The 13,952-nt window shown below is 37.6% G+C and overlaps 1 protein-coding gene across 1 annotated transcript in view; it reads right to left on the bottom strand.

Moving 5' to 3' along the window:
• brf1b (BRF1 RNA polymerase III transcription initiation factor subunit b) overlaps positions 1 to 13,952 on the bottom strand; it is a 319,216-nt gene extending 305,264 nt beyond the window's left edge. Inside the window, exon 1 of the mRNA XM_039741834.1 lies at positions 13,650 to 13,952. The gene's annotated coding sequence lies outside the window, so the exon portion shown is untranslated. The remainder of the gene's footprint in view (positions 1 to 13,649) is intronic.

The following is a 13,952-nucleotide window of genomic DNA, read 5'->3' as shown; positions in this document are numbered from 1 at the left end:
TGATTCTGTGGACAGGTGTCTTTTATACAGGTGACTAGTTAAGACAGGTGTCCTTAATGAGGGTGACTAATTGAGTAGAAGTGTCTAACCACTCTGTGGGAGCCAGAACTCTTAATGGTTGGTAGGGGTTCAAACACTTATTTCCCTCAATGAAATGCAAATCAATTTCTATCTTTTATTTAAAGTTATTTTTGATTTTCCTTTTGATGTGCAATCTGCCACTGTTGAAATAAACCTACCATTGAAATGATACTGTTCTGAGACTTTTCATTTCTTTGTCATTGGACAAACTTACAAAATCAGTGAGGGGTCAAATAATTATTTCCTCCACTGTACATATATATACATATATATACATACATACATACATACACATACACACATATATATATATATATATATATATATATATATATATATATATATATATATATATATATATATATATATATACACACACACACATAGACATACATACACAAATCATTTTAGGATCTTTCTGAATAAAACAATGTAATTGAGTGGCAAAGGTCATGAAATATTCCCACTTAGCTAAATTATTGTCAACTGCTGGTGCATACAACATCAGTGCCCAGAGATTTCCCTGTTAGAGGATACACTATTCTGCTCAATGTTTGATTCCTGGAAGTACCTCACCTTCATCAAAAATTAAATTACACCTGGGACAAGAACATCAGCTTCAAGTAAAAATGTTTTGAAAGCAGGAAAAATATCTTGCACCATTGCTTGATTTAAAACCTGCCTCTATGCAATCAGTCCTTATTGAATAATGGACACCGAGTGCCTGACTTGCACTTGGCTTTGAATATGGTAAAAAGTTTAATTTTTCTCTCTGTGATATAGTGCAACTGCTTGATATATCATGTTTTCTTTTTTTAAATCCATTCTACAAGACAAATATTTGGAATGTTTTGTTGATTAATAGTGTAGCTAAATGACTACTGCAGCAAACTTCAGTGTGTGTTCTCCTGGGCAGTAAAGACAGCCTCTGAGAAGAAAAGAAAATCTATGACAACAGTTCTTGAGTTGAAAAACCATACAGTAGAACAAAATACACATAAACAGTGCTTAATATTACATAACATTCCCTTTAAGGCATGTACTTGGGATAGAACCACACATTTTGAAGGAAAAACACAGATGGAAAGTAGCCAGAAGGTGTGAGGTATGCACATCTCACACAGATAGGTACAACAAACTTCATTGGCCCCTAGCGGAAATTTGACTGTTTACAGAAGCTCATTAAATAAACAGCTAGCTAGCCGGATATACATACACTGGGCTGAATACACACCAGAATAACTAAAAAGGAGAAAACTTAAAAAGAAAGAAAAAACCTAACTTGGCAGTCATAGTCACAGTGAGCATAATGCAGGTATATTGCAGTTGGTATAAAGGAGCCACATTAGCATTTCCTGACACACTTCTGCTGAATGATTCATTGGCTGCAAGTCCTCAGTGTTAGTGTGTCAGAGAGAGGATATGCAGCATTGTTCATAAATGTATGCATGATTGCTCCTCAGGACCATACCCCCACCAATGAACAAGGTATTCAACTCTGGATGCCTCTTACTAGAATCCAGTATCCTGTGGATCTCAGATTTGTGATGGCCTCAATTTCATTAAGTGTTAGTGGTGCTGAAATCACAGGTGAACATCTCACATGATCCGATGTAAGGCAAGATACATGAAAGGATGCAATCAACTCTTGTGTAGTAGCAGATACCGTGTGTCTGTTGTTATAGTCTATCTCACACTCATTTGTGTGTGTTAATCACAGCCCGATTTTCTCTCTGCACTACAGTATGACTGTTTGTGTATTCATGTTTTCTTTTTTCAAGATGATTCTGCAAGACAAACATTTGATTTCTGTTTGTTCTTTAGTCCTGCATATGAATGATTACTGCAGTCTTCTCCTTGGCAGTAAAGACAGCCTTCAAGAAAGGAAGAAAAAAAAGCAAGTCTTGGCAAGACCATGTTAACATGCTGACATTTCATTAATGAAATGAAGAACAAGTAAAATTATATAACAAATTGGATTTTTGAACTGCCATTTTTACATCCTCTTTAATAAAATCCCTGTGTGCATCCAGGTGTCCGTGTGTGTGTGTGTCTTCTGGTGAAGTGCACATGGGCGGGGCAGCGCCGCACATCGCACCATGCCCCGCCCATGCGCACTGCACCGTGGATGCACACACACTGGAAGCTGGGCACACAGTGAATGGCCTGGCCGCAGCAGCACATGATAAGCAAATAAAGGACATCATTGTTGGGGAGAGTGCTGATTGGGTAGTCGCGGCCGCACACATAAAATCCATTGCTGGGGAGACACCACACATACAATAATCAGCTGGACGCCAGCACAGACTAAAATACTTGCTGGGGAGACGCCACGGGCACGATTATCAGCTACACGCCACATTTTATAGCAGTTGCTGGGGACACTCTGCTGATTGCCCACTGTTGTGACAGAAAATGAAAGTCATATTACGGACATCAAAGCCAGTATTACTATCACTTACTGAAATACAAACCAGTATTACTGCGAGAGAAAATTAAAGGCACATAATACACTGACGCAAACTACAGCCACATACAAGCCAGTATTACTGTAAGAGAAAATATTACGGACGTATCTACTAACAACATGCCACCCAAAAAAAAGGACATGTCAAGTAGGACAAAAGACACATACAATCAAATCCTATATAAGCAACATCTCCTGGAAGAACGGTCAGCTCAACAAGTAAACATCAACAAAAGAAAGACTGAAAGACAAAGAAAAATATGAGCAAATAGATCGATTGAAGAAAAAGAAAATGAGCGTCAGAAAAACGCTAAAAGAGAAAGACTCAGAAGAGTAAATCTTAGAAAAAGTCGGCATTTACTTGCCAGAACCAGTATTCACCCACGGTCAGTTATATGTTGTATTATCAAGAGTTAGAAGTTTTCCAGATGTTGTTGTCAATGTTGTGGATGGTCCTGAACAAGGCAAACTCTTGCCAAACTCAGACAGAATATTTACAAGAAATGCTGTCTATATTGAAATTTTATAGAAAGATTTCATGAGGTAAAAAACAGAAAATTTTTCCTAAATATCTTCTTCAGATATTGTGTATTACAGATTGTTACAAAGTTTTACACTAAGGCAATATTAATTATACTTACTGTATTGTCATATACGTATCTATATTATTTTTATTATTATTTAACTTTAGGCTTCTTGCAAAAATTTTTTTGACAAAAAAAAAAATAAATTAAGACAAGAAACAGAATGAGGTCACAGTCCCTTACTATTTATAATATACTGTTCCTACTAATGTTTATGCACTACTGTTCTAGTGCCCATTATTGGAGACAATGAGATTATTAGAAATAAAACTTGTTGCATTAGGATTAAAAGTCAAGATGTAGTCAAAGAACTTAGGGGTAACTGTTGACTGTAACCTGAATTTTAAATAGTATTATTAATCAGATCACTAGGACAGCATTTTTTCACTTAAGAAACACAGCAAAAGTTAGACCTCTTATATCATTGAAAGATGCTGAGAAACGAGTTTACGCTTTTGTTTTCAGTCGACTAGATTACTGTAACGCACTCCTCTCAGGACTACCCAAAAAAGACATAAATCGTTTGCAACTAGTGCAGAATGCAGCTGCTAGAATCCTAACTAGGAAAAGAAAGCACATTTCTCCAGTTTTGATGTCACTACACTGGTTACCTGTGTCATTCAGGATTGACTTTAAAATTCTGCTTATGGTTTATAAAGCCTTAAATAATCTTGCTCCACCTTATATATCGGAATGTCTGACACCCTATATTCCAAATCGTAACCTTAGATCTTCAAATGAGTGTCTGCTTAGAATTCCAAGAGCAAAACTTAAAAGAAGTGGTGAGGCGGCCTTCTGCTGTTATGCGCCTAAAATCTGGAATAGCCTGCCAATAGGAATTCGCCAGGCTGATACAGTAGAGAACTTTAAAAAAACTGCTGAAAAGACATTACTTTAACATGGCTTTCTCATAACTTCACCTTAATTTAATCCTGATACTCTGTATATTCATTATAATAACTATTCATGGTGGCTCTAAAATCCGTACTAACCCCTACTCTCTCTTCTGTTTCTTTTCCCAGTTTTCTGTGGTGGCGAGCTGCGCCACCACCACCTAATCAAAGCACCGTGATGTTCCTACATTGATGGTTTAAAAGCCAGAAGTCTACATGACCATCCTCATCAAGTCCTTCCATGAAAACCCTAAATACAAAGAAGACCGTTTCATTTATGTTAGGTAGAATGCCCAGAGGGGGCTGAGTGGTCTCATGGTCTGGAACCCCTGCAGATTTTATTTTTTTCTCTCCAGCCATCTGGAGTTTTTTGGTTTGTTTTTTTCTGTCCTCCCTGGCCATCGGACCTTACTCTTATTCTATGTTAATTAGTGTTGTCTTATTTTAATTCTTACTTTGTCTTTTATTTATCTTTTCTTTATCATGTAAAGCACTTTGAGCTACATAAATTTGTATGAAAATATGCTATATAAATAAATATTATTGTTGTTCTTGTATTTCTAAGAAATTCATAAATATTTGTATTTTTTGCCATAGATGTAAGTGGTCATATTGTTTGGTATTTTCTGCAGACTTTCTTTCTTAATTTCATCCAAATGCTAATGACTATCGCTGGGCAAGGCAGACATGGGTGTAAACATTGAATGCTAATGGAGGGAATTGCTGCACTGCCACTTCCACTTGTCTGCATATTAATTTGCTTGGTGTTAACACTGAGCATGACTCAGGCTAGTAATTCTGTGTAAATACGGCTAAGCCCAAGTCAGACTCTGGGTGACGTGTAATGATCCATTTTACGGTGTGGGGCCTAAATAACTTTTGATGCCGTACTCTGCTGCCATCTAGTAAATGAAATGATATGAGGCTGCAAGAAATCATGTACAGTCATGTGCATACATCCTTCAGTACTATTATACCTTGGAAGACACAAACAGTGTCTGATTTAAAGAGAACATAACATGAGGGCTGAACGTAAATGGAAAAAAAAGAAAGATAAACTGATGGTCCACTATGAAATATTGAAGGCTAAGATAACGAAGTACAATAACGTAGTCTGCCTTGAGAGGCAGTCCTATTTCTCTGAAAATATAAATGACAATGCTGGTGATCCAAGAGTTTTATTCAAAACTACTGATCGTCTTCTAAATCCAGCTCACTCAATGGAATGCCTCCTAAAAACTACTAGTGAAACTTGTGAGGCTTTTGCAATATTTGTTTAAACACAAAAGAAATATTAGAAATAGTACATTCCCTCAAAGTGAATCCAATTGAATCACAATATTCCCTTTTAATCATGTCAAATTCTTTCACTGGAATAAATCTACCCAAATTTGGAAGAAAAATTTCTCAACTGAAACCCTCTATCTGCCTCCTTGACTTCATTCTAACAGGCTTTTTCAAAGAAGTCTCCGATGTGCTCATAGATAGTGTACTTGACATAGTAAACTCATCATTAGATATGGGGGTCTAATGCGACTGTCTTAAGACTACAGTTGTTAAATCCCTGCTCAAGGAAAATAACCTCTGTTTTTGACAACTTCAGAACAATTCTAATCCACTTTTCTTAAGTAAAATTCTAGGAAAGGCAGTTATCAAGTAGCTAAAAGGTTAATAAAAATTCTATTCTTACCAAATTTCAGTCAGGTTTTAGAACAAATCACAGTTCAGAAACTGCACTGTTAAAGCAGTAATTGTTTTGTGGGTTAATACTGACAGAGGCTGCATATCTTTTCTAGTTGTCTTAGGCTTGAGTGCAACACTGTCACCATACCACAGTATTCTTGTAAATTGCAGACAATGGGTTGGCCTCTCTAGCAGCAACTTAAACTGGTTTCAGTCAAATTCTTTGTTACTTGTAGTGACTGTACTTTGGAGACCCATGATATTGTAAAAGATCTACACAAAGATCTATTCTGGGTCCACTGCTTTTTGCAATCTACAGGTTTCCATTAGGTCAGAATATTTTCAAAGCACAAATTGAGCTACCACAGCTATGCAGATGACGCACAGCTTTATTTATTGATAGTGCCCAATGACCCCGACACTCTAGGCTCTCTTACCATCCTAGCAGTATTTCTGATCGGAGGAGTAGTAATTTTGTCAAACTAAATTAGCAAAAAACAGAAATCTTAGTGATTGGCAAACATAGGTATAGCAAGGGCATTAGAAACAAACTTGATCCTTTAGGCTTAAAAGTCAAGATGTAAAGAATTTAGGGGTAATTATTGACTCTATCCTAAACTTTAAATCACATATTAACCAGATTACTTGGTTTGCATTTTTTCACTTAACTCTTTTAGGGCTGATGTTGACTTTTGTCGGGGTAGAGGATGGAAATCAGCTGTAAATTGTGACAAAACTCACCCTTACTTTTTAGTTCAACTCTTTGCTTGAAGGAAAGTTATGTAGCTTTGTTTATTTGACTTTGATTCCCTGCATGTACATGAGAAGTTAAGAGCAAACATCTGGTGAGAGTAAAGCATATGTGCAAAGCAAAATACTCCATGAACGTTTTACGTATTATCGCTGAATTGCACTCTGACTTTTCGAAGTCTGAGTTTGATGCATGTGATCTGGAGATATATATCGAAAATGAAAGTGAGGTACCAGCATCAGCCTATTGGTCCTCAGCTGATCGTGGTGCAGAACACGTACATGATACACTTACAGCAGCATTTGCCTAGGAGGACCACCACTTGTGATGACGAGAGGTACAAACCAGATTGCATCACACTGCGACTGCCACCGTTGCCCACCTGTTGTGCGAAGACAGAGAGGTACCCAGTGAGCCATGCATTCTTGCTTGTCATTAAGCCACCTCTGTACAGCCACTGCTGCAAGAGATGCCGAACAGGTGCCAACAGCAGCCACAGCACGTAGCAACATATGTTTTATGTTGATTTATGTGTGAAACTAGTGCATTGTGTGCTTTTCAAAAAACTTAAGTTTTTTGGAAAAAAAATTCAGCCCTCAAAGAGTTAAAGAATATTGCAAAAATTAGACCTCTTATTTCTTTACAAGACACTGAAAAATTAGTTCACACTTTTGCCCCCCGCTCGCTTCGCTCGCCAACCCCGTTTTTGTTTTTCCGGATACATACTTTTAAGATTTTTTTTTTTTTTCTGTAAAGACAGCATTTTGAATCTTTCAAGTCCCAACGTGCTGAATCTTTTTAATGAGGTCAATGAGACATGTGTTTAATGACTTTATACCATAATTCAGGATAGGTTTCTCTGTTTGGAATTTCAGCACAGACAAAATGATCTACATCATCAGCAGTTAATCAATTTTTTGCAAAGTAACCAATAAATGCATGTGAGGTAATCTCCGTTTATGAAATTCTTTTGACTTTAATTTCGAAGTCTTACAATATTTACACATACTTCTGACATATCACCTATGTCCATATATTCGATCTCTATTCGCCTTTTCATTATTTCTCTGAGTAATAATTTCTCTTTCTTTGCGTTAATGCAATGTTTACTTTCTTTTTTTTGACACTGTCGTTTTTTTCTGATTTCATATTCTGTTGCTTGCTCTGTATGTGTTTCGCGCTTTAAGTTTTTTTTGAGTCTTTTGAATTCCAGTTTTCATTGTCTCTAACCTGCTCTGCATGTGTTTGGCCCCCTTGTTTTTCAACCTCTTTATGACGTTTTACTTTGTTTTCTACTCTGTCTTTTATTTCTGACCTCGCTTTATCTATGCTTTTGTTTCAATAACACCTGGTCCGTTGTGATTATTTTCCTTTTTTCGAGTAATAATTTTCATTTGTTTGCGCTCCTGCGATCTTTACTTTCTTTTTTTATACTTTCTAATTTTCCTACTTTCATATTCTTTAACTTTTTCCACATGTGTATCTCGCCAAATATTTTTTTTTTTGAGCCTTTCGAATTCCACTGCTTTCATAATCTCTAACCTGCTCTGCCTGTGTATAGCGCCAACATCCCGATTGGACGTGCTTTTTTCCCCCCCAATTCCACTTGTTCCGGGCTGATAATTACTTTCCTTATTTTCTAAATTTACACCTAGATTGTTCTTTTTCCTTTTTGTCTCTCCAACGCTTTTGAGTCTCTTTTCTCCGCACAGCTTTCTTCTTCACTTTGTCGTTTACGTTTCATTTATAACGTATTGTCCTTATACGCTTTATATGTGCTGGGAGCCCTGGATCTGTGTGTGCTCAAAGCCAAAATACGACTTGAGTGCATTTGCTGGTTGCCCTTGTTCTTATTTATTTCTAAGTAGGGCGTGCCTTGCAAGAATCTCATGTTCTACGTCATCGCAAGACAGTCCTGGGTCAACCCCTTGGCACAAAGTCTCATGTTTAAGGTCCCCACAAGACGTTCCATGGCCAATCTCTCTAGTCTCACAGGTCTTTTAAGTGTCTTCCGTTATCTTAGGTGAAGATCATGTCTCGTCGCCCTACAGTTTCTCTACAGGATTTTTTTTATAATAGAGAGACTAGATTACAATAATGTACTCCTAACAGGACTACCTAAAAAAGACATCAATCAGTTCTAATTAGTGCAGAATGCAGCAGATGGAATCATAACTAGAAAAAGAAAGCTTGTGCACATTTCACCAGTTTTAGTGTGGTTACACTGGTTACTCATGTCACTCAGAACGGACTTTAAACTACTACTACTACTGTATTTTGGAATGTCTATTCTCCTACACTCCAAGTCGTAACCTTAGATCTTCTGATTGGAAGTCTACTTATAATTCCATGGGCTAAACTTAAAAGAACTGGTGAGGTGGCCTTTTGCTGTTGTGCACCCAAATTTCTTTACAGATAGAAATTTGTCAGGCAAGCACTGTGGAACATTTTTAAAAACTGCTAAAATCCCATTATTTAACGTGGCTTTTTGTAGCTACATTTTACTTGTATTCCTGATGGAATATATGGGCAAAAATGTATCATATTCTTCAGAGATCCACAATCTGTACTAATCTCTACTATTCTCTGCTGCCTTTTCCAGTTCTATTGTAGTGGCGATCTGTACTGCCACCACCACCTGATCAAAGCACCATGCAGCCCCCCTGCATTCATGGACTGAAGATGGGTGTCCCAGCTGTCCACAAGATATCAAATACTAGCATGTGAAGCCTGAAAATCAAGAGGACTGATTATGTTAAGTAGAATGCCCAGAAGGGGATGGGTGGTCATTTTAGTCTTAGAACCCCTGCAGAATTTGATTTTTTTTTTTTCTCCAGCCTAACTGGAGTTTTTTTTTTTTTTGGCCATCTGACCTTAACTTTTTCTTTGTTACTAATTTTTTCATATTATTGGCTAATCTTATTTGTTTTTCGTTTCATATAACTTTTGTTTTGTTGTCTTGTAAAGCACTTAGAGCAACACTGTTTGTATGAAAATGTGATCCTTCTATATAAAAGCGGTCGGGATTGTCCTTCCGTCCCGTGAGTGCTACGCAGGCGCGGAGTTTCACACACGCCCCATCCATTTTGCAATGCACGATGGGGTTTGTAGTTTCGTTTTTCCAGGTAAAAGATGATTTTCTACTCCAGACTGTGCGGTATCTTCTTCTTTCTTACTATATAAAAGAGGTCGGGATTGTCCTTCCATCCCGTGAGTGGAAAGCGTAGCAGTATTCCACTTATCACAGACTTACTACTTGCAGCTTGCGTAACGAAGCGACATGATGTGAGCAGAGTTCTGGTGCTCCAATCGTTCCCTTGCTTTTGAGCGCAATGCGCTGGAAAAATAGACAAAATTATGTCTCTGGAAATATTTAATGTTGATGGAGTACAAATGCCTCACCGCATAGTAAATATAAGGGGGGTTCAAAAGGGCGACCTCAATATAGAAAAAAAGTTTAAATTTCATCACAAAAATAACAGAAACTACGAGTATTAAAGTAATACCGCTCAAATGCAATATAACCAAATTAATGAGTTTGTATAAAATATCTAATTGATCTACATATTGAATTGCCTTAGGAAGTGGTCAACTTAAAAGGCGGGTCAGCCTAGCATATAAATAAAAGTTATTGTTCCAAACTTACAATTCCGTTTGGAACTGGCAGTATGTCAAATTGGCAACATGTCGGTTTCAAAGTGTACAGGTCACTGCAATCGAGACTCTATGGTTCTGATGTAGCTCACCAGTTGGCAGACTTAACTGCCGGTATGGAGTTGCACAAACCAATGTTGATGACTAGGCATCTGTAAACTGGTTACATGTAAGGTAGCAAGCTGGTTTCTCAACCACTCAGCTGCACCACCAGTGAGTCGAGAGTTGCCATTACTGGTAAGAGAGTGAGTCAGGGTGGGTCATCTAAGCTAATTCAGCAGTGCTGAGTGCAGTGAGCTCATTTCACCAAGAGAGATCCTCCGATTATGCTTCTTTCACCAAAGGGGCACTTTGCAATAGCTGTCAATAAATTTAAAAAAGACAAAACATGGTCGTGGTAGCATAAAGGTTGAGAAGCACTGATGTAAAGAAGGCAGTACAGCCAAATGCACTAAAGAAGGCAGTACAGCCAAATGCACAAGAAGTTTCCACATGGAGCAGCGCTGAAGAAAAAACATCCAGAAGGGCCCACCTAGTGTCAAAATAATATGAGACTCTTGGTGAAACAAGCGTGAATCAAGCAATAGCGAGGACTATGTGAACTGGTCGTCACACGTTGACATGGACCGTGAAAATGAAGCCTATTCATTAGATAGACCTACAGACTCATGTTTTTTTTAAGTCGTTATTGGCTTCATAATATAACCGACAATACTGCACCTCCTTGTTGCCCATTTATGGGTATCTCTGGTCTAAAGGTGTTGATTGAACATGACTATTTGAAATATTTTATGATTCGTCAATGGTAGTCTGGTGGAGAAAACAGTTGCTGTAACAAACCGCAGTGTCAAAAACGCTACACTGTAAACCAGCAGTAAACCATTTGTAATCACTGGCAGCCTGTCACTACAGATGACATGTGGGTGTTTTTCAGTCTCATGATACTGCAGGGCATAGTTGGGTAACCTGTCCAGAGATACAATAAAATTTATTTTTGTATAGCCCAAAAAAAAAAAAAAAAAATCACACAAGGAGTGGTACACTAGGCTTTAACACGCCTTGTCTTTTAACAGCCCCCCCAGCCTTGGCTCTATAAGACAAGAAAAAACTCAAAAAAAATACATAAATAAATAAATAAATAATGGAACAAAACCTTGGGAAAGGCTGTTTAAAGACAGACCCCTTTTCATGTAGGTTGGGCATGAAGTGGGTGTCAAAAAAGGGGGGGTCAATACAATACATAGAACACAAGTAAACATTAATATAATAGTGCAATAGAAATATTACACATACACAAGTTAATATGGCTCTTCTTTTGTATTCTGTGTTGTCGGCATTTGGATACAATTAAGAAAGCAAACTCTACAGAGAAAGGAGAATTACAAGGAAAATGACAAAGGAAACAAAATGAAATAATTGAAAGTTTTGGCAAACAAACACTCCACAATTTCTTAGAATAGGAGAATTAAAAAGGACAACTCACTAAGCAATGAGGTCAATTAAAAGTAAGAAATCAAGTGCTTACTTCAAATTGGTTGGAATAGCGTACCCTGACTGAACCAAAAAGTTGCAAGCAGTAATGACAGAGGATTGTGCAACATGAGAAAAAAAAAAAATCTATACAACATAAGACAAATTTTATAAAACGTGTGCATTTAAATAAACATTGTTCTAATTAAAAATTCAACTACAAATAATTATTCAAAAGTAATGTGTATCAATTAAACAATTAATGCTAATAATCCATTAAAAAATAGCTAAAAGGTGCCTAAGTGTTTTCCTTTCTTAACACTTAAATTCTTAGTAAAAGACAGAAAACACAGGACTGAAGGATATACAGTGTTTAAAGAAACACTTATAGTCTTCATTTGATGTTTTGCACTTAAACATGACCTCGTTATAATAAAAAAATAAAAACAAATAGTCGTCATCTACAATGGAATTTTAAAAGCAACAAACATCTGAAAGAGATTGGTGAGCAACAACTTCATGTGTTGACTAAAAGAAGAATTAATCCTCAGTGGTCAGCACATGTCTGCAGCATGTTTACACCCAAATCTCTGCAGCTGTGCCAATGTTAGCTGTGGAAAACCTGTGGAAATGTGGAGGCAACACATTTTATGGAATACAGCCAACCATTAAATGCAAGATGAAACAGTTCCCTATAGTTATAATAGTGCATAATCATATAAATAAAAGGAGCAGCACTTGCCAACCTGTAAAAAGGACCAAAAAGTCTTGGTAGACCATTTCTAGGCTACACCCAAATGAGTGAAGAGAGGGCTAGCAAAATGGCTACCATCAACTAAATACTAGCATATACATATATATATCTTGAAGATATACAAACAGTGAATGAGAATCTGACATGTATTATTATTTTAGGTCCTGGATGTATTCTACAGGAAACAAGGCCACACCATGTATTCCAAAAGAACAGCAATAAAAATTAAACCTATGCAAGACAGGCAGACGTGCCATGTCACTGGAAATCTGAGAAATCATTGCAGAACAGAAGAGTTCAAAAAGTCTTTGGAGATTTTCTCCCAGGATAAGAGGTGTCTTTAATCATAAGTTGCACATTAGAACTCTAAACTGCATAACTGACATTATGTGTCCCATGGCCTCCTATAAATAAATTGATATTCCTTGGTACAAAACTATCCCAACACTGGTTTCTAATCCATTCCAGGAAAAAAGCCTTATAGATAAAGTAAATGTGAAAGGGAGATACCTGCCATATACCATTATTTAAAGATCTCAAGAAGACACTTTCTACTGTTACCATGATCCACACAAATTAGCAAGAGTTATAGATAAAACTGCACAGCATACACTCAAGCCCAGAAACTGTAAACAAAACAACAAATACGGTAAATGCGCCCTTAACCTACCAAAAGTAATCTAATAAAACGGCACCGAAACACTGTTTAACCAGGAGGCTATGGTGAAAGGTCCGATGGCAGCTGGTAAGCAATGCGTTGTGGCAGAATTAGACTTTTAGCTAAAGGTGAATGTTGAACTGGATGGCACGCACTGGACGTGAAGCATCACTGATGCCTGATAAAAACAATCTCCTTCTTTCTGCTACTGGAAGGCAAGACCCCAGAACTAAAGACGGACATATTTCTGGATAGTTGATTCTCACTTTGTCGGAAAGCGTACTGTAGACCCCATAAATTAGAATGTCTGACAGAAAAAGTAACCACTTGGAACACACATACAGTACTGCATTCCTTATCTGTCACCTACGCGGTTGATGAAATAAGCAAGCCAACTCTCGAGTCTCACTAAAACTTAACGTACTCACTTTCACAGACCCACCTTTAGGCAAAATGAAATGTGCAAGAGTTACATCAGCTGAGTAAAGCAAGTATTCCTGGAACGAGCACTTTTCATGCACAGGCTTCCAGTATGAACACGTGTTTGCAAAGCAGCTTTATGAAGGTTCCTTAGTACTTCGTGCCATGGATGTTACAGATAAAATCTTAGTATTTGTACTTAATCGACGTGTTAAAAAAATTAAAGCTACATACCGTAACTGCCGGTCACCGGTGCTCGCAGCAGAGCACCACTACGACTGGAACAACCAACAGGAAGCTCCCAGGCTTTACTCTCCGGTCAGGCTCTGACACTACAAAAGCGGTTGGCCCGCTGGGGATCTTAAATACACCTCTGACCCAGGTTAGATACCCAGTGACGCCACCAGTCTTTTTATGTTTTTTAAAACATGTTGTCTTTTGATAAAAGCCAAGCAAAAAAAACGCACGCGGCTTCTCCCATTCGAGCAGTTCCAACTACAGGCGCACAACAAAGACTTGCTCAAGTGGAGACGGTAA

This window comes from Polypterus senegalus, chromosome 18, assembly GCF_016835505.1.
Source record: "Polypterus senegalus isolate Bchr_013 chromosome 18, ASM1683550v1, whole genome shotgun sequence".
NCBI lineage: Eukaryota > Metazoa > Chordata > Cladistia > Polypteriformes > Polypteridae > Polypterus > Polypterus senegalus.
Note: the sequence above shows the minus strand (reverse complement) of the source record. Positions and strands in the feature narration are given on the sequence as shown.